This window comes from Amblyomma mixtum, chromosome 3 (assembly GCF_055824585.1).
Source record: "Amblyomma mixtum isolate Tamu chromosome 3, ASM5582458v1, whole genome shotgun sequence".
Taxonomy (NCBI): domain Eukaryota; kingdom Metazoa; phylum Arthropoda; class Arachnida; order Ixodida; family Ixodidae; genus Amblyomma; species Amblyomma mixtum.
This window is the reverse complement of record NC_143014.1, coordinates 208,269,643-208,295,108: the sequence shown is the minus strand read 5'-3', so window position 1 is coordinate 208,295,108 and position 25,466 is coordinate 208,269,643. Positions and strand designations below refer to the sequence as shown.

The 25,466-nt window shown below is 52.0% G+C and overlaps 1 pseudogene; it reads right to left on the bottom strand.

The window, feature by feature from the left end:
* The window catches only part of LOC149353474 (uncharacterized), a 117,586-nt pseudogene that overhangs the window by 64,777 nt on the left and 27,343 nt on the right, over positions 1 to 25,466 (bottom strand).

Below are 25,466 nucleotides of genomic sequence, written 5' to 3'. Positions count from 1 at the left end.
TGAAATTTTTTTTAGTATTTTGTGACATCGGGCCTCTTCATGCTGACCTGCTTTGCACCGGGATGCAATAGCGGGTATCCCAACGATGACTCCACGGACAGTCATTTCAGCGTTTTTGCAATTTTTTCATAATATTAACAGCCTAATTTCGCATCACACAAACGTGTTCTCCAAGATAACACGCAGCTTCGAAGCAAAAGCTGCCGTAATGGAAGTATTATTTTACTGCAGCCATGTAGAGCCCGAATGCAGCTCGCCAAAACCTCATATGTGCCGGCCGCTCCACGCTTCCGCGCTGCGTGTAGCAGACGACGCGCCCGGCAGGGAGCAAGACTCGACTGCAGCGCCGTTAGTTCTCGTGACCACCGCTTGGGACACTCTCCTCCGCTGGGCGGTATGGGGAGCTGCGAAACTGAGTAGGTTCTAGTAACGTTGCCTCCGACGGTATACGCGGCCGGGCGCCCCACCCCGGCCGCTAGTGCAGTATGCCGCGCGCGCGATTAGTCCGAGACAGGACGCTACGAGCGCGCGGCTATGTATACATACAGTTTACTTCTTTTTGTAAGTGATTGTGCGCAGTGGCCGGGAGACCCCGCGCAGGGGCAGACGTAAAGCCGCCGGCACTCTCTCTCGACAGCGAGAGAGAGAGAGAAATACTTCACTGCTGAATTTCACGTCGGAACCGCCTATGTGCGCGCGCGTATTCGGCACGACTTGTGCCTTGAGAATAGCGGGGAACGGAGGGCCCATGGGCGGGCCGAAGTCCGCCTGCCCGAGAAATAGAATCTTGCGCAGCGCGCCGGAGCGCTCGTTCAACACGTCCGTCCGCCGTGAGCGCTCTGGAAGCCGCTGCGCCCTTTTTTAGAGGCTCGTTTCTTCGCCTACTCTCGAGTTCTCCGCTCATAGCATGCGCTGAAATAAACGCTCCGTATGTGTGTATAACGACGAAAGGAATTCCTCTCCATTCTCTTTATGAACCACAGTTGAACAGTGACGAGGTCGCGGCCGCACCCTTTGATGAAAAGTTTACCCGCAGTTTTCTAGAGTGCACCCAACAACTCAAGAGTGTAATCAACAGAGACGCGGAGCCTGCAGACAACCTCGAGCTCGGTACGCATTCCGCCAAAGCGCTGCGCTGCGCTACTTCGGAGCACGGACGTTCACTAAAAAGCACCGCTGGCTGGCAGTCTGGTAACTGTGGAGGAGGGCCTATTTCCCATGAGTCAGTAGTGCGCAAAAGGGCCCTCGGCAGCGGCGTCAGAGGAGGATGGCTTGCAGAGGCTGAGCGCACTCCCTCCTAGTTTTTTTACCTCCATGCTATTTCCCATGAGTCAGTAGTGCGCAAAAGGGCCCTCGGCAGCGGCGTCAGAGGAGGATGGCTTGCAGAGGCTGAGCGCACTCCCTCCTAGTTTTTTTACCTCCATGGTCGCGTGGTTTTTACGCCGTCATAAAAAAGTGGTTCCACGGCCAAGGGTCTATGCACGCCACCTCGTTGGATCCTGGATACCTGCCTCAGAATGCGTAAAGTGCGTCGATTTCAGGGACCTATGCAAGCCGCGCGGTGGGATGCTTGATATGCGGATTCCAACGGTCCTCAAACCGATGAAAGACCTACGCGGCGGCGATGTCACGAAGCGTTTATTTGGAGCCGTTTATGGTCGTTGCAAGCCTTCCAAATTCCTGCGAGAATGGCACCAGCGAGTAAGAGCTGCTCGACATGGAGAAAAGAGGCTGCTCACGGTAAATTTCCTGTGCGTGCATAAGCTGCACAACACAGTGACCGCGTAGTGAAATTGATTGCGGTCGGAGCAAACGCTTCCCCGTCAAGGCAGAGAAATGCGCACGTGTGAAGGCTCACTACGCACGCAGTTTTTTCTGGATGCTCAAATGCACTCGGCGTTGTGCAGCTAGCCGCAGTGGTTGCAATAGTTGCAGTGATCGCGACCGAAGCGCTATGGGCCCATCACTGATTTTGATCGCGCTTCGCGTAGGTACTGTGCTTGGAAACTGCCGTGTGTGCGACGTGACACGGTCTTGGATGCACGGCCGTCAGTCTGCTTTTTTCCGCGACAACAGCAGCGTCGCCATCCTTCTGCGGCTTGGTGCTCCATACAATACGTTTTGTTGGTGGTGGGTACTCCGGTTACGACGTGTGCAAGCATCGGTGTCTAGTCTCTTTCGGAGCGTCGTCTTTTTGTTTTATTTCCTGCCACCTATGCGGACTTGTATCTGCCAAAATGTCCGAGTGAAGAATTGGTGAACACACAAACTTCTTTGCATGATGGTGGGCTGAGCCAGAGAGAAGCTTTCTGTTTTAGATTGTGACAACATGATGTACTCTGTTTAAAAAGTGCTAACTTAGCATTGTGGGCTGCGGAAAAGCGTCTGTGAGGTTATAGAGGTTACAATGTAAGCTAGTGGCTCTGTTCTGTTCTTTTATTTTCAGGCAGCTTAATTTATCTTGTACAAGAGCACTCTGGGTCAGGATGTGAGTAGCCAAGCACTGACAATGATTTTGAAGCCAGAGAAAGAAGTGCTTTGGCAACCAGCAAGTGTGTGAGCAGTAGGAGTCTGTGTGCCTGGCAGTTAATGGGTTAACACAAAACTCTGTGCACAGAGTGCGACAAGCAGTATGATGGCAATTCCAGTGTGTAACAAAGATATCTGATTTAGGCAGTGTTTCACTTCTGTATTCGAATCCAAAAAAATTTAAGTCTTTGCACTCTGCATAATTGTTTGACAACAATACGTGGGACTATGAGCTTTGTGCACTTAGACTCTGTCTTAACCGAGTTTCCATGTTAATGAGGCACAAGTGAATTGAGAAAGTTTTGTTTTCAGAAATACTGTCCATAGTTGGAGTCCATAATAACAGGGCCTATACTAGTGAGGCATGACCATATGCATGAAATTATGGTTATTTTTTAGTTGGCATGATGACAAGTAATTATGCTGTGTTATTTAACTCAGTGACCAAAGAAGTAAATTTGACTTTGCAAATTATGGAAGCTGATCACAAGAATGTGTTGCGTTGTACAGCAGTGGGGCAGTTGAAGAATAACAGTTGGCTTTACCTGACGCCACTGTGAAACTACAGATAGGAAAATGAGCCCTGTGGATCTTGCAAACCTACGTTAGAAACAAAGATGATGGGAAAGAATGAACAACGCCACTGCACAGAGTAGCCTTTCTTGCTCTGTCATTCTTGTCCTTTAGCTCAGCGTCAACATGCAGGATCAACAACACTGAGCTCAAGCTCTGTGAAACATATAGAGGGGAACAGGATAGGAAGCAGTGTTTTGATATCTTGTGCATGCCGTGAAGATAGCTTCCTACCTCATCATAGCTTGGCCCCTTTATGTGTGCCTTCAGTCATTACCCAGCACCTATGACCCTATTTGTGCCGTTGACAGGTGCGTCAAATCATAAAACACATTTTGTATTCTTGGGCTGCTAGAATGTTTGGGACCATTAAGTTGTGTGCATAGCCAACTTGCTCTCATTCTTTGTAACACGCTCTTGAAACTTGACTGCAACATCCCCCTCGATGCTTTTTTCTTGACTTTGAAAAAGCATGTGATAAGATCCCTCACTTTTGTAAGCCTGGGTTTCTCATGCTATGACTTGCATGCAATAACTGTAAACTGGATCCAAGCTTTAACCACCAGCCATCGGCAGATTTCCCATGCTAATTCTTATGCATTCTCCTTTTTTCTGCAATCTCAGGTGTCCCCCTTGGTCTTTTCCAAGTTTCTGATGCCTACCGAGGCCTCACTTAAGTTGTTTCCTTAAAAATCAGACTAGCCGTGAAATAGATGTATTTTGCTAAAGATGTTGATAAATTGCGACTCCAAGGTTCTACGTATATTAAATGATTCAAACATCAGTGAACGGTAACTGTTAGCAGTGCTCACTTTTGCTTGCTACTTTGGGAACCGGGGTATATTCACGAAACGGTTTGTAACTTAACGTCAGCCAGCGTAACGTCAGGTGGCACAGTGGCCATTTGCGTGAGCTGAAATGTGGACAAACGAGCTGGTTCCAAAGCGAACCGTTTCATGGAAATACCCCCTGGTCACCGTTACAATCACTGATAGTGTACTACATTTAAATGATCATCATAAAAACTTTTAAATGTTGCTTTAAAGTTGTACCCGAGAACATAGACATGCAAGCCTGTTGCATACTTAAATCACTGAAAAAATAATTTCATTTTATTCTGCAACATTTTAGCTGTCATAACGGAAATCCAATAAAAAAAATGCTGCTTGGAATGATAGGGTCTGCTTGAGATAGAAAGAAATTGGGGTCATCATATTCTGTTTCCCTGACGATACGAAGTATTCTTTCTCAGTGTAAGCCAGGAGCCATCACTAGGTAAACCCTCCAAATTATTCCTTGCCTTTCCTCTACCTGTAATCCAGTTTAATAGCTTCTAAATCTCATTATGTCAACATTAACGATGACGGCATGTGTAGGCTTATGCAATACGCACTGGGAACCCACTTTTGCATGCACAGGGATATTTGAGGATGCTGTTGAGTTGCACAGATTATACGACAGCTTGTTCTGTGCATGTCAGCGACGACTCGCCTTCGGCAGAACATCCTAGACTTGTTTTGAATGCTGCATTCTGGCTTGCAATGTGAGTTCAGGAAGTACCGCTAGAAGAGAACTGATCTCCTGCTGTCGCTGTGGAGCCCTGCACTTTAGCCGAATGATGCACGTCTCGGCCTCTTTCCACCCACAGAGTTCTAGTTCTATTTTGGCTTTTGTAATGACCTGAAAAACACAACAAAAATAAATCAGTACTGTTGCATTGTCACTGTTCTCTGAAGAACTGCTTTAGTTACCACTGAATGTGCATGTTCCAAATGGCCATAAACGTCATAATTTTCTCGTGTGCATTGCATTCGTTACTGACAGCGGTGTGCTAAAATATGAATTTTTAATGCATGCACACTTCAGATGCGAGCAGGTGTTATATATTGAATAGATACGCGTCTTCTGCAATACTGTCAGTAGGCAGGCAGGGAGGAGGCCTGCTTACATATTACAGTGACAACTCCTGTGTACTGCTTTGGAAATACTGTCGGCAGTGTTAATCCACTGCAGTGTGCTAATTTGAATTACTGACTAATAATTTAAAGTATGCAATCTTAGCTATTTGAAAAATGTGATTTTGTAATTATGGTGATTTTGCTTGCTTGTTCCAGTGAGTATGTTTGGCGCGATCGAGACTATTCGATAAAAATCGCGTAGTCATTCAGAAACCGTTATTGCACGTTTCACGGCCGCGTAAGTTCAGTCAGTTTTCAAGCACAGTATTAAAATCAATGATGATTACATAGCAGGAACTTGTTAGTGTGCTTCGCAGTGTGCCTCGCGAAGGGTCGCGATCAGTGCAACAAACGCCACAAATAGGACTACCTGCATAAAGCCAAGCTCATTTCAGCATTCAGAAAACACGGTGTGCGTAGTGAGCTTTCGCAGGGGCACATTTCTCCGCCTTTACAGAAAGGCACTCGCTCCGATCACATTCACTGCGCAGACGCCGCGGGCTGTGCAACCTATGCACGTACAGCAAATTCGCCGTTAGCAGCTGTTACTAGCCGCTGTACATTATGATCCTTGCAGGAATTAGGAACAATTCCGACGACCGCAAACAGCTACAAAGAAACGTTTCGTGACATCGCCAAGCATAGGTTTTCCGTCGGTTTGAAGGCCGTTGCACCACGCATATCGAGCATCCAATGGTGCGGCTTGCATAGGTCCTTAGAATCGACGTATAGTTTATGCATTCATAGGCAAGTACCAGGATCCAACGAGGCGGCTTGCATAGGCCCTTGGTATTGGAACCACTTGTTTAAAACGGCGGGAAAACACCGCGGCCGCCGTGGCCACACGTGAAGCAGCGATTTTTGCCGTCGACGGAAGTGGCGTGATGTCCCGTAATAGCACACCTCTGTCACCTCGGTGTCGTCTGCTCGAGTGCGCCTGCGGGATATGGTTTGGGAATACGCGTCCGGGACACCGTGAAAACTGTACACGAAAGCAAAATTTACGGTTTCTGAAATAAAATCTACATAATTCAATTCCTTGTCTTCACAAAAAATTAAACACAGCCAACGCTTCAAGCATTCAGAATCCATAATAGACATATGATCCACATCCTACAACAGCAAACAAGCAACTTTACGAGTAAACAAAAAACTATGTCGTGCTGCACAAGACCGCACGTCCCAGAGGGTCAACAGTATGACCCTCTTTTTTTGTAGTGTCTACTGGCAGGAGTTCAAATAACAAGTGACGTACAGAAGGTACTCCACGCTTATTACGCGGTCTCAAATTCCTAAATTCACATTTAAGCAGCTGAAACAGACAAAGTAACTGTTTCCGGGAGCCGTAGTACTACCACGCACGTTCGCATAGCCTCCGTTACCGTGACTGTTAGCAGCAGATATATGCGGATATTGAAGGAGAAAACGTGGGAAAATGTCCGCATGGCGGTTCTTTACTTCGTGTTTTGCACATTCTTGATATCAAGAATTTGTGCTTTCCTTGCAGAAAAAAAAATGATGTGGAGAATAAAAGGCTATTGCTCGCAGAATAATATATAAAAAAAGTAAAGCGTTACACAAAGCTGCAATACCCGCGGGAACGTTTTATATGTGCATCTTGACCTTCAGGTTTCAAGCCCGTTACTTTCCAGCGTTGTAAAACATTCAAGGGGGCACTTTTTTGACCTAAAGTACGGTGAGGCGGAAGCCTTAAGCGCGGTGTTGCTGCTTATGCCAGTGATGTGTGGTTAAGATGTTGGAACGCGACAGCGTCTTGCAACGCTGCCAGGGAGTCCAAAGAACGCCACCGCCCGTTCGGCTCTGCGTCTTGCTGGTCGGTAAATTGGTTTTTTAGGAAAGGAAATGTATCTTTGTCGCCTATCTAGGTTGGCACCTGAACCTCGCCATAAGGGAAGGGAGGAAGATGGGAGTGAACGAAGACATCGTATTCACTAGGCGAGCCTTTGTTCATTCGAAAGCATCGAGCTGGCGTGGCGGAGTGGTTAGCGTGCTCGTAATGTCGTCGGCGTACATCGCGTGCTGGATGCCATCGATCTTCCTGAGTCTTCTGGCCAGTCCGATCATTGCAATGTTGAAAAGCACTGGTGAGATTACGGACCCTTGCGGCGTGCCCTTACGTGGGGTGGTAAAGGTCTGGGTGAATCGAGGCTCGCTAGGACAAAAGCAAGAGAGACTGCAAGAAGCAGCAACGTGTGTAGAAGAGTACGTGAGGGAAAGGGGCCTAGCCTGCTCCACTGAAAAGTCGGAACTACTTAGGGTAGGGTCCAACCCTACCAAGGAGGAACTGACAGTAAAGTTAGAAGGCCAAGGTATACCAGAAAGGGATATGATACGCATCCTGGGCATGTGGATCCAAGGAAGCAGGAGATGTACCTACACAATTAGCCTACTCAAGAAGTCAACAGAACAAATAAGCCACATGATAAAGAGGGTATCACAGAACAGAAGCGGGATGAAAGAAAGCGACACGATCAAGCTCGTCAGAAGCCTGATAGTCAGCAGAGTCACGTACTCGTTGCCATACCACCGCATGACCAAGAAAGACAAAGAACAGACGAAAGCGCTGCTAAGAATGGCGTACAAGACGGCACTCCACCTGCCAAGAAACACATCAAATGAAAAGCTGCTACAAATGGGCCTAAACAACACATTTGAAGAACTAACGGAAGCCCAGCTAAGTGCGCAAATAGCCAGGCTCCAGCAGACAGCCACCGGCCGCAAGCTCCTAAAGAGATTAGGGCACAACGTAGAAGGGATCGTAGATAGAACAGCTAGCATTCCAGACGAGGTCCGCCAGACACTGGACATCAGCCCTCTGCCGAGAAACATGGATCCCAACCTCCATGCCGCTAGAAGGCAGGCCAGGGCAGGCTATGTGAAGCGGAACCTAGCCACAATGGAAAACACAGTATACACCGACGCGGCCCTCTATCCATGGGACCACAGGACCAGAAAGTTCCGAGTCGCGGCAGCAGTGGTAGACCACATGGGGGAACCAATTAGCAGCGCGACATTAAGAAACTGTACGGTAACGGAGGGGGAGGAAGCTGCCGTAGCTCTAGCGGCGGCCGAAGGTTACCGTAGGAACAAGTCTTTTATAATCCTAACAGACTCCAAAGCAGCATGCAGGAACTACATACAGGGCAAAATAAGCAAGGAAGCGCTGAGCATCCTCCTAGAAGCAAAGCTTCCAAAGAAGACCTTAAGACCAGGGTGTCGAACCGGAATTTTTTCGGGTTCGGTTCAGGTTCGGGTTCACACCTTTCGGGTTCAGTTCCGGGTTCGGTTCCAGAGCGACATTCCGTTCCGGTTCGAACCGGTTCGGACCGTACTGAACCGGTTCGAACCGGTTCAAACGGGTTCAGGGCAAAAAAAAATTAGAACGTAGATAAGTTTTAATCAACCTTGTTATGGTGTTTACTTTTTTTTTGTTGCATCGATATATAAAATAAAAAATGCAAACATTTGTTCAATTAGAGATTTTCTCACTTTACCCACTTTATTTATTGTCCGCGGCAAAAAGACGAATTTAAGGCAAGAGCCGTAAAATTAAATAAACTCGCAATATAATGTACGGCTATGTGTATGCTATAATCCATCTGATGATATAGGAGGAGAAAAGCCGGTGGATTTTGCATCTACAAAACTCTCCAGCTTGAGCGATTTCGGGGACCCCGTCGTGCGAGAAATTGATCTCTTTGAAGCTCGAGTCAGTTGGGAATTTTTCGACGCAGTGCACTTACGCGGGCGCCGAAATGACCGCCGCACCCGGCCTTTGCGTTCCCGCGCACTATTGAGATACGGAGCTGCCATGCATCGGCTCCTATATACAGACACCTTTTCGTCGTCCCGAAACCGACTTGCCAGTCATTCCTCTCCCCCCCCCACCCCCCCCCCCCCCCGCCCTTTCCTACATGATACGGGAATATGTGAGAACCTCCCCTCCGAACGAGAGCCTCGTGGGAGCACTAGCTCTCCCTAACACACTGAGCATACCAAAACATATTTTATTGAAATCTCCTCTTCGAAATAGCCTTCGTGACTCGCGTTATATATCTAGAGCCCCTGCAGCTCAGTATCTTGAAAAAGACAGCTAATCGTGTATTCTTACTAGTACAGTGGGAAATTACGACTATGAATTGTTATGATGACGTCGACCTATTTTATTCTGATAGAAAGAGTACGATGAAAAAAAAACACGCTTGGATAGGTTAGGTTGAGGCGCTTCGTTTCTGCACAGACACAAATTGGTAACATCTTCGTTGGGATGTTGCGTTTCAACATTCTTGCAAGTGCAGCATTCTGCTAGGAAGAAGGTGTACTTGCACTGCGTAGAATTTTTGTAATTTTTCCTGGGGGCTATCAAAGGGAGCCTGTGCCTCTACAGAATTTTTTGCGCCTGGTAGAGTCTGGTGAATGTCTCGTGCACCATTTTTTCACCAACTTGCTTCAGGGCATTTATCTTCTAAACTACAAACAAACCCTTTCTGGGAGCTGTGCTTAATAGGCGGCTCAGTGCTCGTATGTCTTTTCTGGACAAGGTCGTGAGAGAACTTTGTGCTGATCCATTCGGTTTTCTCCCTCTCCGCTTTTCCTTGGGACACCTGTACGACCTCTCCAAAAGGCAGAGGACAAATTTTGTGATCGGTCATTAATTCCTCTACAAGTATATCTGCAGCCTTACCTAACCTTTCTTGATACGAATTCAGCTGATGTAGTCCAGCCCAACGGCCGAAGATATAACGAACGCTCGCTTATTACGAACGGGTGCGGTGTTACCGAGAAAATATGCATAAGGGCAAAGACAATTCGTCGCAGATACAACTAAAAACTTTTGCCGCACCACTCGGTTATAGCGAACGAGGAGGCGCGGTAAACTATCCTCGAAGTTGAAGAGGTCGTGCTTCCAGTAAGCGTGGAGTGAGAGAACGCCTCTCAACCTTCACGACACCGCTCCGGAATGAACATGTCGACCCAAAAATGCGATAAAAGGCGGCACTGCAGTGCGCAGCGCTAACCGGAAAATCCGGCGTCTGGGAACACTGTACACAGTAACGTAAACGCGGTAATGATATGCTATATATCTCCCTATTCAAACAGTAAGTAACCGCAGGCCAAGCCCGCGTCGACGGCAAATGAGGGCAATCACTGCCTGCATGTTCGTCGGCTGGGCAAAGCCTCTCAAGTGGAAGAAGCGCGGTGCGTGTGAGAAAGGGGCATCGTCGAAATCGAAGCTACTGACCATAGTCGTGGATCAAGTAACAGCAGCGATTTGAGAATTTTTAAAGCCTTGCTAGCCATGCGTGCTAGCTACGGGCTGGTAACGTGGTATGCATAGCCTGCCCAGACGGCTCCATCTTTTGCGCTGCTTCCACGTGCAGGTAGCGTCATACAGCGGCCAGTGCAACTGATGCATTCTGTGCCACGAGCGCTGCGCTACTCTCGACGCTGCATGGACACAGGAACGACAGAAGCAGCTCGAAAACACACGTGACCGGACGAATGTAGATGTGTGACAACGCTTCGTTCATCCATGGCTGGCCAGATGTTTCCTTAGATATATATAACTACGCTCCTGTAGACCACAAAATTGCAGAAGCGCGGGCTGTGACGAAGACGAACACCAAGTACAAGCCCTGCCGTACTCTCAGGAATCTTTTTTATGTGGCCGACCTGCCACCAGCTGCTGTGGACACTTCAACCACGATTAGTTATACACCCGTCGCTAAATTTGATAGTTGGCAGCAATGGTCTCCACGAGGATTAACTGACCACCCTAGATAGCCTGGAAAGAGCCGCTGCAGGATCTGCTTTGCACAAGTAGGCGCGCATTAAGCAGTTTTATAAGAAATAAACGCCACTTTTAGTGGCCTCAGTATTTTTGGCTATTATACGAAGAGTACACTTAATTACTACGAACATCAGATATAACGAACGGAATCCGCGTGACCGTCAGGTTCGTTATAAATGGGCTTTACTGTAGTTTCAATCGGCCGCAAAAACATTTTTTACGCTTCAAACGTGGATCTTACGTGTCAGGACGTACCTTTGCGCTAAGGAGGCGTTTGTGCCGTGGTCAGTGAATTGCTACCCGTGAGTGCAACGAGAAATCACTGAGAAACAAAATAATTGTTTATTTTTGTCGTGGTGCTGCGTTTTTTGGGGCATACTTCTGCAGTCTCTTAAAATGGACATTGAGATCATGCACTTCACAATAACATTTCTGTCTGCGACGAAAGACTCCGGAATTCCGTGCGAATTCTTCGTGTTCGTAGGACCGCTTAGCGTGTGGAACACCCGCATGATGGATCAACACGCAGAACCCCCGCGTTCAACGAGGTTGCTGTTCAGAGAAGAGTGCTCTTTACCGCTGAAGGAATATGCTGCTCAAGCTCAATCTCCTGACTCATTCCGAAATTTCGATGAGCGGGCGGAATAAGGGAGCCATGGTGGCGTAAGGACTTATGCTGAGATCTCTGAATTCGACGAGATCAAGCAAGGCACGAGGAATGTCATAGAGGTTCCTAATATTTCATGCAACAACGATAAAAAGAGGCCTCGGAGATGGCGGAGTAACCTAAGGCATCTCCAAACGGAGGTTTCCTGTTCCGCCGCCACTGATACGAATCCAACTCGGAATGTGCATACTCGTTTAGTTGTCCTTTTTACTGCGTTAGCAGTATAGCCTCCCTTCCCAAAAATAACCGCACTGTGTGTGTGTGTGTGTGTGTGTGTGTGTGTGCGTGTGTGTGTGCGTGTGCGTGTGCGTGTGCGTGTGCGTGTGCGTGTGCGTGTGCGTGTGTGTGTGCGTGTGCGTGTGCGTGTGCGTGTGCGTGTGCGTGTGCGTGTGCGTGTGTGTGTGTGTGTGTGTGTGTGTGTGTGTGTGTGTGTGTGTGTGTGTGTGTGTGTGTGCAGCCTCCACCCTTGATGCACACCACACCCCTGCAAGCGCACATCCGAGCCGAGGCGGATTGTTGTGAATGCTCAACGTATGCCATTGCCCAAGCGTTCTACGAAAAAACGCCAACAAGCATAAGCTTCTCGTCTCAGACACCAAGAAACGGAAGTATGACAGCGAAAAGTAGATATAAGCCGCCAGACAGAGAATCCAATATCAAGCAGTCCGAGAACAGTGTGATGAAGCGGCCTGCTAGCGACTGGCATCATGTTTTTATAGCAGAACAGTTCGGCGTAACGGAATCATTTCATCGCAGTTGCATCACATTGCAGTAGCATCTTTCTGGGCCTAATCACTATTACATGCAAGCGAACGCATGCATTTCGGCATTGCCCCTTTGTGTAATCAGTATTTAATTTTTTTCTTATAAGTAGCTTCACCACTGCCAAGAGTCTGCCTTTCCTTGCTTTTTTCCATCACGTGCAAAAAAGAATACTCGGATTCTAAAAAAAAGCTGCATCAATCTGTCCGTCCTTTATTTCGTAATAACAGTAATAATACCTTGTGTTTGACGTGTCGAGTATACACGGCCTCTATACGATGGACGCTGTAGTGGTGGACTCCAGATTAACATAACCAGCCAGAGTTTTGGAGCGAGAGCTCTATCACGTCATATTTCGCCAAGGTCATCGAGTACTGCGTTTTGACCTTCAGCAGATTGGAGCGCCGGAGGTGTGGCTGTGACGTAAGACCACGTGGCTCACCGCTGCTCCGACTACCGCTTCACCAGACGTGGTCATGTGATTGTGCACGTGATTCGGATGCGACGCAACCTTGGATCAGCAGCCGAGCTCCACAGCCACCGCGGCATTTTTTTTTCTTTTTTGCACCACTGACCCATCGTGAAGGGTTTTATTTAGTACCTGCTGTCGGTGACAAGTTACAACGAACGCTTGTAAAAGTAAATTTTGCTCTACCCACTGCGGTGGCTCAGTGTCTTTGACGCTCGGCTACTTATTAGGTGTACCCGGGTTCGAACCCGGTGGCGTTTCGTTGGAGGGAAACGCAAAAGGCACCCATGTGCTGTGTGGTGTCAGTGCATGTTGAAGTCCAAATATTTCGAAGCCCTCCCCAACTGCACCTCTTCCTTCCTTTCTTCTTTCACTCCCACCTCCCCCCTTCCCTTGACACTGTTACTGCGCCATTTCCTTTTGCCCAAAACCACTGCCACAGCGTTGTTTGGTCGTTGGGCTAATGTTTCATATATTTGTGGTAAATGACACAAATAAAGGGAAGGGATTCTCAATCGGTGCTTAAAGGACTGTGCACACAAATTTTATTGCGTGCTTTCTTCTTTCAAACGATGGCTTAGATATTGGGATACGTGGATCACCATACGGTATTCGCCTACAGCCGCTGAATAATTTAGAAAAGAATTTATTCTCCATGCTGTTTCGGTTTCATCAACCTACAAATGCTGTGACTTGTAGTTGAACTGTCACCTGAGGCCTGCAAAAACTGTGATATAGACGCTGATACTTCGTTTTGACTCACTACTGCACATAATCCAGACTGCGTCAAAGGCTATAATTACAACAAACAACTTACTAGCAGTTACATTGCCGGTTTATTTCGTGCCTCATGTAACCTAAATACAACTATAGGTAACAGCCATCGTTCTGCTGATGAAACTAAAACAACGTCACGAAGAAATTCGAATACAAATTATGTATTGGCTGTAGGCAAATATCACGAGGTGCTCCATGTATACCAATGTCGAAATCATCGTTTGAAAGAAGAAAATGCGCAAGGAAAAATTTGGTGTCTATAGTCCTTTATTGACTTAGATCAGTGCTAACAATTCAATTAAAATCATACGCAAACATGAAAAGGAGAAGTAATAACTCAAGATTTCACATAAACCTGACTTACAGTGCTTTAGAATTGGCGCTAGTACATTACAGAAGAGTCGATTAGGTTTCTTTCCACACGCCATACTTCATTCAATTTTGTCGTCTCATCTACTGGGTGCCATTCTCCCACTTTCCAGCACAGACAGCTTGGGATGGATAAACCTACGCGCTAGGCTATCTCATTTTGTATGAAAAAAAAAAGAAGTGTGCCGTGTTGCAAAAAAAAGCGGGGCTGAACCGAGCTCCGAACCGGTTCGGAACGGTTCCTTTGAATCGTTCCGGTTCGGGTTCAGTTCCAAGATGGCGAAAAAAATATGGGTTCGGTTCGGCTCCGGTTCCGGGTGAAAATTCGGGTTCGGTTCCGGTTTCGGGTTCAGGTTCGGTTCCGGTTCGACACCCTGCTTAAGACACAGGATTTTCTGGATACCGGCACACACCGGGATAGAGGGTAACTCGAGCGTAGACAGCCTAGTTCGCGAGATCACGAGCCGAGCAGGGCAGTCAGAAACCCTGGAGGACCCCATGACGCTGGAACCAACGTATGCAGAAATATTAAACTACCACAGGGGGCGGAGATTGTGGGAATCTGGCTTTCCGCCGTCGCCTTTGCGCGGCTGTGCCGGCCGCCCGCGTTGTTTCTCCTCTTTCCCTTGCTCCCGCCTCAGGCGGTGGAGAGGCGGCTGGGTGACTAATCACTGTCATTTAGCCACAGCTCCGCCCCGGCTCCCCAAGGGCCTTTGCCATTGGCGCCTTTTGGCGGGAATCCGGGACCCGTTTTGGCGGCCGCGGATCCCGCGACCGTCCGAGCGGGGCCCAGAGAGAGAGAGATCCCTCCGAGACAGCGTAAGGTGCGTACGTTACTGTTTGTCCGTGCCGGCCTTTTGCCGTTCGGACCAGTGCCTACTCGAGCTCGCCCGCACGTGTCCTCTGACCTGCAGCGGCTCGAGCCTGTCCAGCGGGGTCCAGCGACCTCCGACAGGAGTACCTTGCGTTGATTGCCCACTCTCTCTCGCAACCGGCCCAACGGTCGACACGAGAGAGATCACAGCACTGCCGCGGGGACATTCTCCTGCAGCGGCGTGTTAGCGGCGCGCATTACTCTGGTCGCTTCGTGCGCGCAGCGGAGCCTTGCTCCTCGCGCGCCCCCGGGACGGGGTGACTATTGAGTGTGTGTGTATCTGCTGAAGGACGACGTGAATAAACGTCTCCTTTGTGAACTTGGAGGCCTATTTCTTTGCGGCGAACCGCTCTCCTCCCAGCGGAGGTTGAGTGCGCCGCATCGGTGTCCCAGTGTGTGTGTGGTGACGGCTGATCGGGGCCCTTGGCTCGCGCGAAGCTCGAACCCGCGGTGGGTGGTGGCCTGTGTCCACGTAGGAACCTACAACTGGCGCCCAACGTGATAAGTCATTGGCGCTTACGCCTTTGATGACACATTAGCCGAGCAGGTCGCCTTGCCGATCACGCTTGCGCACCATGTGTACCCCCAGCGGGGCACTCGGTAGCTACATGTCGGCTCCCTACGGAGTTGTAGCGTCGTTTGATCCGCTGGCTGCTGTTCCTTCGAATAGCCAGACACCGTGGTTGGCCGCGGCCCCCGTTGGGGTTTACGGCGCCACAACCCAAAATGTCGACCACGCGGCTCCCATTGGAGCTGTATCGGAAGCACCCTGCGGTGCATCCGCTGGTCACATGCCTCAGCTGTGCACGCTTTCCGCCCAGTGCGAAAGCAGTTCGTGTCACGCTGCCGCAACCGGCAGTTTCGAACAGCAGCAGCCGTGCCCCGCGAGCAGTCAATTCTGCTCTGGGAACGGCGAGGCGCTGGCCCGGTTCCCTGCGGAAACCGCGCCGCTCATCGAACTAGGAGCCTTGCCTCCCTCGTTCGTGCAGCCCGCCCAAGCCTCCACTGAGGCCGGAGCGCAGGCGCTGCTAGCCAGTGCTGCCCAGATGATCCAGTCGCTGTCAGGGGCTGTTGGGACGCTTTTGGCCACGCCGAAGTTGTCTCACCCCGCGGTCAAGTTGCCCATGCCAACATACCGCGGGTATGATGACCTACTCAGTGCCCGGGATTTCCTTGAGTCCCTCACCCATTATCAGAGAACTATGGGTCTTACTGAGCAGGTGGTGCTTGCACACATCATCCCCGCAGCGCTGACTGACACGGCAGCTCGGTGGCATCGGCTTTCCGGCCACCGGGCAGCGACTCTCGAGGAGTTCCGTGCAGCATTCCTGCGCGAATTCCTGCCCGCTGACTACGAGCGTAGGATGCGGCGAGAGCTGGAGCTCCGTACTCAGGCTCCGGATGAGTCGCTGCAAGAGTATGTTCGTGCGATGGAAGACCTTTTCTCAATCGCCGAGCCCAGAGCCTCGAACGAGGAGCGTGTCGAAAGGACGATCAGGCAGGCACATCCGACCTTTTCGGCTTACCTGCGCGGCGGCCGATTCCGAGATTTGGAGGAGCTGGCCGCCGAGGCAAAGCGCATTCAAGGCGACATTCTCGCCGCGCGCGCCTATCGTCCGCCACCGCCGGCAAGCGAGGCCCTTGAGCCACGCTGTGCATGGAGAGGGGCCTTGCCCTTACCCAACCGGCGACCACCCGCACAACCTGCCTTTGCAGCTGTTAGCGGGCAAAACGAGGCATGGGAGTTGAGCGACAGAGCTCTCGATCCCTACTCGTACGGGAGACGGGCAGCCTGCGCTGCACCGTTTTCTGAAGCGCGTGCTGAGGGGCGCCAAGCGCTCCAACGCACAGCGGAGGGGGAAACCCGACTCGGCCGACCCTTTGGTCGTGCAGCGGGCGGACCCAGGCAGGGAGAGGCGCCATTGTCCCGCGACCAAGCTCGCGGCGGTGTGCGCTGCTTCCGCTGCCAAGAGAGGGGCCACTTAGCAAGAGAATGCACCGTAGCCAGGCCTCCTGCGAGGCAGGGAAACGGCGGCGGGGGTCGGTCGTAAAGGGACCACCGGCCCAATCTCTGCTAATTCCCTCTGCGTACAGAGCAAGCTGCCTTGCTAATGCGCACGCGCCGTTTATTCCGGTCACCATTGCTGGCCGCGAATTTTCGGCGTTACTGGATACGGGAGCCAGCGCTTCCTTGTTCGGTGAAGAGGTGTTGTCCCACTTGCAAAAGCACTCTGTGCGCTTGCGGGACTGCCGTACGGCATTCAACCTTGCGAAAGGCGTAGCCCATTCGGCTGGCGCCGCGAGGCTGGCTGTCAGGTGGGGAGAGCGGACGAGACGCACGCGTTTCATCCATCTCCCAGGGCTCAGTGTGCCCATGATTCTCGGACGGGACTTTCTCCTGAAAACCGGGATCGTGGTGGACATTGCGAATGGCGGCTATCGCGACGGACCATTTTCCCAGCTTAAGCCGTTCATTAGCCCACCGGCGTCGGTATCTGCCTGCGCAGTGAAGGCGTTCGGAGAGTGCCACGCTCAGCGGACAGGGCCACGCCCTTGTGTCGAGCGTTCCGTCGTTCAGCCTCCCCATGGGGACCGAGCGGCGCGGCACGACCAGGCACCACATCCGCTGGCCGCCAGTGCGGTAACATTGGATGACACACAGAAGGCTCGTTTGACAGCGCTATTGCGTCAGTACGATGAGCTCTTCACGGATCAACCTGGCTGTACCACTTTAGTGAGCCACAAGATCCACACTGGAGACGCGCTTCCTTTGAAGTGCAACCCTAGACCCGTCAGCCTTGCGAAAAGGCAGGTGATTGATGGGTTGCTGGATGAGATGCTGTCGGCGGACATTATCCGCCGCTCGTCCAGCGCCTGGGCGTCTCCGGTGGTGTTGGTGCCTAAGAAAGATGGCAGCCACCGTTTGTGTGTGGATTATCGCCGTCTAAATGCGCTGACTCGCAAGGATGCCTATCCGCTCCCGACGATCAGCTCAATCGTAGGAAACCTGGGCAGCGCGCGGTACTTTTCCACGCTAGATGCCTCCAAAGGTTACCTACAGGTCCAGATGGCTGACACTGACCGGTCTAAGACCGCGTTCACGTGTCACAGAGGGCTGTTTGAGTTCACTCGTATGCCCTTTGGTCTCTGCAATGGTCCTGCGACTTTTCAGAGGCTCATGGACCGCGTCCTGGGGGAAGCGAAATGGTCCCACGCCATGTGCTACCTGGACGATATCGTGATTTATTCACGAACCTTCGATGAGCACTTAGGCCACATTGCCGACGTGCTCGAGAGGGTACGGGCTGCTGGGATGACTTTGAATCCTGCGAAAGCCCAAATAGCGCGGACCCGGGTTCAGTTACTAGGGTTCACGCTGGGCGAGGGCTCCATTGAGCCTGATGCGGAGAAACTTCGAGCCATACTCGAATTTCCCGCGCCCAAGGACGTACGCGGCCTCCGCCGCTTTCTGGGAATGGCCAATTTTTATCGGTCGTTCATCCCGTCCTGTGCCCGCGTGCAGGCACCCTTGACCAAGCTCTTGGGAAAGACTGCAGCGTGGCGATGGGGGCCCGAGCAAGAGCGATCCTTTCGCCTCCTGTCTAGTGCCATTGCCGAGACAGCGCAGCTCAGGCTACCCGACCTGACCAGACAGTTCGTAGTCCAGACTGACGCGAGCGATCTGGGTTTAGGAGCAGTTCTCCTACAGGAATTCGATGGCGTGCTGCAACCGCTGGCCTTTGCCAGCCGCTCCTTGCTGCCCTCGGAGAGGAATTATTCCGTGACCGAGAAGGAGTGCCTCGCCATCGTGTTTGCACTGCGCAAATTTGACGTCTACCTTGATGGAACGCAATTCGTGGTGCAGACAGACCACAGTGCGCTCAGTTGGCTGATGCGGCTCCGTGAGCCTGCGGGTCGGCTGGCGCGCTGGGCTCTCCTGATACAGCATTACGACTTTTCCGTGCAGTATCGAAAGGGGAGCACAAACGTGGTAGCTGACGCGCTATCCCGTGCCCCACTCGCCAGCGGCGCTTTGACGCCTGTAGGCGGAGGGGGCGAAACAGCGGACGAGCCGCCGGGCGGCAAGGAGGGGGAGCCCGGAAACGGGTTAACCCATTCCGCTAACCAGGCAAGCAGCGCTTCGCAAAGAGGACGGGAGGCGAAGCTCTTCGTGAGCGCCTCGGAGTTGCCGACGCGAACGGAAATTTTGGCTGCAAACCTGAGTGGGGACGAGACCACGCTCCCCTCTGGGATGACTGGAATCGTTTTCAGCCGTAAAGAGCTACTGAAAGCCCAGCAAAATGACCCCTTTTGTCGCGTAATGAGCGACGGTCTCAGGGAGACGGAGCGCCGTGACGCTACTGGTATTGTAGCGGGCGCAGGGGGGCAGAAGCCAGCGTGTGTCGCGGCGAACCCCGGGGATTCATATTTGCTGGACAATGACGGGCTCGTGCTGAAGTACATAGCCACCGATGACGAGTCCATCGACCCGTTCAAGGTGGTTATCCCCAAAAGTCTGAGAGGCGCACTTTTGCGATTCTCTCATGACGAACCACTGGCCGGTCATCTGAGTGGCTCCAAAGTTTTTGCAAAACTGAGTCAATCGGTGACGTGGCCCGGCATGAAGCGTGACATTTTCCGCTATTGCCGTTCCTGCCATGTCTGTCAAGCGGTGAAGTCACGGGGCGGCAAGCCGCCTGGAATGATGAAACCAATTGACAGTGTGCGTCCGTGGCAGATGGCCACCTGCGATTTGATGGGGCCTTTCCCCAGGAGCAAGCAGGGGTTCATTTACTTGATGGTAGTCGCTGACCACTTTTCCAAATGGGTTGAGTTGTACCCCCTTCGGAAAGTGTCAGCACGAGCGGTGCTGGATAAACTCCAGGAAGTGTTCTGTCGGTTCGGCTTTCCGGAAAGACTGATCACGGACAATGCGTCCTATTTCACCGCTCGGGTGTTCGGTAACACGTGCCGTTCCCTCGGAATTGAGCACTACACCACTTCACCCTACCACCCCCAGTCAAACTTGACTGAGCGAATCAACCGAACGCTCAAGCCAATGCTGGCGGCCTTTGCCGAGTGTCAAAAGGATTGGGCAGACCATTTGAGCGAGTTCGCGTTCGCCATCCGAACAGCTGAGAATCGCTCAACTGGTTTCTCTCCCGCCTTCCTCAATTTCGGGAGGGAGCTGGCGAATCCGATGTCAAACGTCGTGCAGAGCCAGCTCGGGGATGAGCAAACGCGGGCAGACTGCTCTGCTTATGCGTCGACGCTTCGGGACCGGCTTGGTCGGGCTCTCAACAGAGCAAGGCAGAGTTTGGCGGCAGCCAGAGCCCAACAGAAGGCTCAATATGACCGCAAACACCGCCGCCTGACTTTTCAGGTGGGTGATCTTGTCCTGAAGCGCAACCACGTTCTTAGCGATGCGAGCAAGGGGTTCTCAGCCTCGCTCGCTCCTAAGTGGCTTGGTCCGTACCGAGTGGTCAGAGTCTGGTCGCCACTCGCGTACCTGCTGGAGGATCCCCTTACGGGGAAAACCAGCCGTGCCCACATCGTAGACCTGAAGGCCTACGCGTCACGGTCTGACGAGCTTGCGCCGATACCCATTGGTATCAAAGGCAAGCGCAAAGGCACAACTGGTGCTGCGGAACGCAAGCGTACGGAGCACCGGTACAATCTGAGGCGACGGTCACCGGTGTGATTAATGCCGGACGGCGGACTTTTTCCGCAACCGAAGGCACGCAGCCTCAGCTAGCTGGCGAGCTTTCTCGTCAGGCCCTACCTAGGCGAAGCACGGTGTGTTATTTTTTTTTGTTTTTGCAGCATGCTCAGTTCCAGCCTTGTGTGTTTATCTATTTATTTATTTGTTTTGTTTGAGTCAGCTTCTAGCCACTTTCGTTTCCCCGCTTGTACATCTGTTTTCGTTCTAACGTACCGAGATGTACATAGGCAAACTTCAGCCCGCTCGTGCTTGCTGTTATCTTCTAGAAGGAATAGATTGGATTAGGTGTCGTTTGTACAGCGCGCCTTTTCTCATTTCCGGCCCGACTGTGGGTGGTTGGCTCGTTAAGGAGCCGTGTGTCGCGGTGCGAGTTTTGTGCGGCCCGTATGGAGGGGAAGTTGGCGGGGCGTTTGGGACGATGGGGGGCGGAAAGTGCACCCTTTGACCCTCGCCGCGGCGCCTCTGGACGCTTCTGATGGGGGGGTTGTTGTCGCCGACCAGCGTCCGCGCACTTGCGGGTGTATGCGTGATTGTGGCTGTGACTGTGTGCGCGCGTAACCATGAGCCAAGGCGACGCCTGTGAGTTGTGCCGTTGTGTCCTTCTGCGTGAGCGCGAGGATGAGAAGGACCCCTCGCTGTGGACAAGGTTACACATCTGGACGCCGCCGAACGTCCTCGCCCGTTTCAGCCGGCGTGAAAGGGGTGCACTAACTTTCTTGTGCCCGAACGTGATGTCGTGTCCAAGGGCGCGAGGTCAGTGCTCTGCCGCGGCCCCGTCGTCATCAACGCACCCTACATCAACGGAAAGAAGACCGCCATCAGTCGTCGGCCCTCCCAACCCGTTCAACTTGAAGTCTGCGAGCGGTGAGTCGCCGACCGGCCCATTGGGCCGCGCCATCGAACTTTGAGGCTGACATCCACCTGTCACATAGCTGTACAGTTTTATTCACATCTTCTTGTGTACCGTGTATATAATCTGCAAGCTGTTTTGATTTACTGAAGCGTATGCAAGTGTTGTTTGCCTTGTTTTTCCTTTGTTTTTTTTTACATTGTTCTGGCTGGAACTGAAGTGTAGCTAGTTTTTTTTGTGTGTGTGTATTCATTTCATTATTTTGGAACTGAAGTGTAGCTTATTTTTTTGTGTATTGATTTCTTTATTTTGGCCGCGTGCTTTGCCGATGGGTAGGAGGGCATTTAAGGAGAGGGGGATGTGGGAATCTGGCTTTCCGCCGTCGCCTTTGCGCGGCTGTGCCGGCCGCCCGCGTTGTTTCTCCTCTTTCCCTTGCTCCCGCCTCAGGCGGTGGAGAGGCGGCTGGGTGACTAATCACTGTCATTTAGCCACAGCTCCGCCCCGGCTCCCCAAGGGCCTTTGCCATTGGCGCCTTTTGGCGGGAATCCGGGACCCGTTTTGGCGGCCGCGGATCCCGCGACCGTCCGAGCGGGGCCCAGAGAGAGAGAGATCCCTCCGAGACAGCGTAAGGTGCGTACGTTACTGTTTGTCCGTGCCGGCCTTTTGCCGTTCGGACCAGTGCCTACTCGAGCTCGCCCGCACGTGTCCTCTGACCTGCAGCGGCTCGAGCCTGTCCAGCGGGGTCCAGCGACCTCCGACAGGAGTACCTTGCGTTGATTGCCCACTCTCTCTCGCAACCGGCCCAACGGTCGACACGAGAGAGATCACAGCACTGCCGCGGGGACATTCTCCTGCAGCGGCGTGTTAGCGGCGCGCATTACTCTGGTCGCTTCGTGCGCGCAGCGGAGCCTTGCTCCTCGCGCGCCCCCGGGACGGGGTGACTATTGAGTGTGTGTGTATCTGCTGAAGGACGACGTGAATAAACGTCTCCTTTGTGAACTTGGAGGCCTATTTCTTTGCGGCGAACCGCTCTCCTCCCAGCGGAGGTTGAGTGCGCCGCATCGGTGTCCCAGTGTGTGTGTGGTGACGGCTGATCGGGGCCCTTGGCTCGCGCGAAGCTCGAACCCGCGGTGGGTGGTGGCCTGTGTCCACGTAGGAACCTACAACGGCGCCAGTTGTGGGTTTCTACGTGGACACAGGCCACCACCCACCGCGGGTTCGAGCTTCGCGCGAGCCAAGGGCCCCGATCAGCCGTCACCACACACCACTGGGACACCGATGCGGCGCGCTCAACCTCCGCTGGGAGGAGAGCGATTCGCCGCAAAGAAATAGGCCTCCAATCTCACAAAGGAGACGTTTATTCACGTCGTCCTTCAGCAGTACACACGCACTCAATCGTCACCCCGTCCCGGGGGCGCGCGAGGAGCAAGGCTCCGCTGCGCGCACGAAGCGACTCGAGCAATGTGCGCCGCTAGCACGCCGCTGCAGGAGAATGTCCCCGCGGCAGTGCTGTGATCTCTCTCGTGTCGACCGTTGGGCCGGTTGCGAGAGAGAGTGGGCAAACAACGCAAGGTACGCCTGTCGGAGGTCGCTGGACCCCGCTGGACAGGCTCGAGCCGCTGCAGGTCAGAGGACACGTGCGGGCGAGCTCGAGTAAGCACTGGTCCGAGCGGCAAAGCCGGCACGGACAAACAGTAACGTACGCACCTTACGCTGTCTCGGAGGGATCTCTCTCTCTCTCTGGGCCCCGCTCGGACGGTCGCGGAATCCGCGGCCGCCAAAACGGGTCCCGGATTCCCGCCAAAAGGCGCCAATGGCAAAGGCCCTTGGGGAGCCGGGGCGGAGCTGTGGCTGAATGACAGTGATTAGTCACCCAGCCGCCTCTCCACCGCCTGAGGCGGGAGCAAGGGAAAGAGGAGAAACAACGCGGGCGGCCGGCAAAGCCGCGCAAAGGCGACGGCGGAAAGCCAGATTCCCACAAGATTCAAATACCCACCACCCCACACATCATTAACACAGCACGAGGCGGTCTGCTGGCGGAGACTGCAAGCAGGGACTTTCCACAATTTATACATACTACATAAGATGTTCCCTACACAATTCAGGGACACATGTCCGTGGTGAGGAGCCACCCCCCCCCCCCCCGCTATATCACATCACATGGGAATGCGAACGTAACAGAGCATTTCACAAGCTAAATGACCCGAATGCGGAACAATGGGAGGGCCTGCTGACCAGCAGCGAGCTCACGGCCCAAAGGGCACTGGTGCAGCACGCCTGCGAAGCAGCAAGACTCAGCGGTGCCCTGGAATAGGGGCGCCGACCTTGTGAAGAGGCCGAAGACATGAAGACATCGGCCCACCGCTAAAACCTGATTTTTGGAGCAATAAATGTTTTTCACTTCACTTCACTAGCGTGCTCGTGTCGCACTCCGGAGACCCTGGTTCGATTCTCCAACTCGACCAATTTCCTACTCGGTTTTATTTATTTATCTTTTCTGACTAGAAAGGTTAATTAGGATAATTGGTTAATTCAACAATTAACTAAATTCAGTCCCACTTACTTGGAGCATCACCATACCATCCCTTTAATTGGCTGCATGGTTACAATCAAAGTACAATTGGCCCCGTTTGAAATTCGCGCACTGTGACGTCACGACCACTTCGACCAATTGAAAAGTTTGGTTTGGTTTGGTTTATGGGGTTTAACGTCCCAAAGCAACTAAGGCTATGAGAGACGCCGTAGTGGAGGGCTCCGGAAATTTCGACCACCTGGGGTTCTTTAACGTGCACTGACATCGCACAGTACACGGGCCTCTAGAATTTCTCCTCCAAAGAAATTCTAGCCGCCGCGGCCGGGATCGAACCCGCGTCTTTTGGGTCAGCAGCCGAGCACCATAGCCGCTGAGCCACCGCGGCGGCCAATTGAAAAGTGTGACATTTCTGTCGACAACTCCTGCTTAAAACGATGGGGCATTAAAGGTGCACTGAAGAGGAATCTGAACTTGTCTTTTTGCCGCGGGAACTCGATCTACACGTTCCGAGCCCTGTGTGGCCGATTTCCGTAATTAAATCGAATTAACGTCCGGCTCCCGTTTTTTTTTTTTTTTAATTCTCCCTCGTACGGCGGGCGGAGTCGACCAACGCGTGACGTGCCTTTCACCAAGTTCCGTGGCGGCTTGCTGCTCTGTCATCGGTGGAGTAATATGTAGTAGTCCGTAGTAGCAAATAGTCCGCGCGTATTTTTATTTCTGCGGGCTTGTTTTGCGGCTGTATTATCTGCGAATGAAACTGTTTATTCATGGAAACCTAAAAAACAAAATAAAGCGAAAGCAAAGCCTCCACGGAGCGGGCTGAATGGCACTTCACGCGTTGGTCGACTCCGCCCACCGTACGAGGGAGAATTCAAAAAATAAAGGCGGGAGCCGGACGTTAATTCGATTTAATTAGGGAAATCGGCCACACAGGGCAATAAGTCGAAGTTTCTAAGATTGCTAGGAACGTGTAGATCGAGTTCCCGCGGCAAAAAGACAAGTTCAGAATCCTCTTCAGTGCACCTTCAAAGGCTTCCGCCTTAAAAATAAAAACGTAACGTTGGCGTGTAGGGTAGTTTACACGCGGGATGTGTGGCCCAAGTCTTGACATAGAATGTCGGAAAAGGTCGACGACCGTAAACGTCCACCGAGGGCGCAGGCATACATTTCGTCCGTTGGGGAGCACGGTATGTGCTGCTGCCACGGCCTTGTGGTGACCGGTTCGGGAGTTTTGGGAACCCATTTACTGTCACCTTTCAGGAATGCTGAGCTTTATAGCTGTGCTATGAAACACACAAACACCTTTCAGCGTACGAGCGAATTACTGTGTGTCCTTGCAAGGCTGCGGCGGAACTTTCAGGCTACGGCAGCGGCGTTAAGTACAAATGACTATTCGACAACTTCATTTTATGAGCGCAGTTATCGTGTGTGTTTCGCCTAGAGAATGTAGCCAGTGTTTAGCCTCGTAACGTATCCAGCCTGAGAGGCTTGTTTTGTGCATACATCAACTTGAAAGCCAAGGGAAACGAAAATTCTAATTTGGCCGGATTAGCTATAAATATGTTGCATGA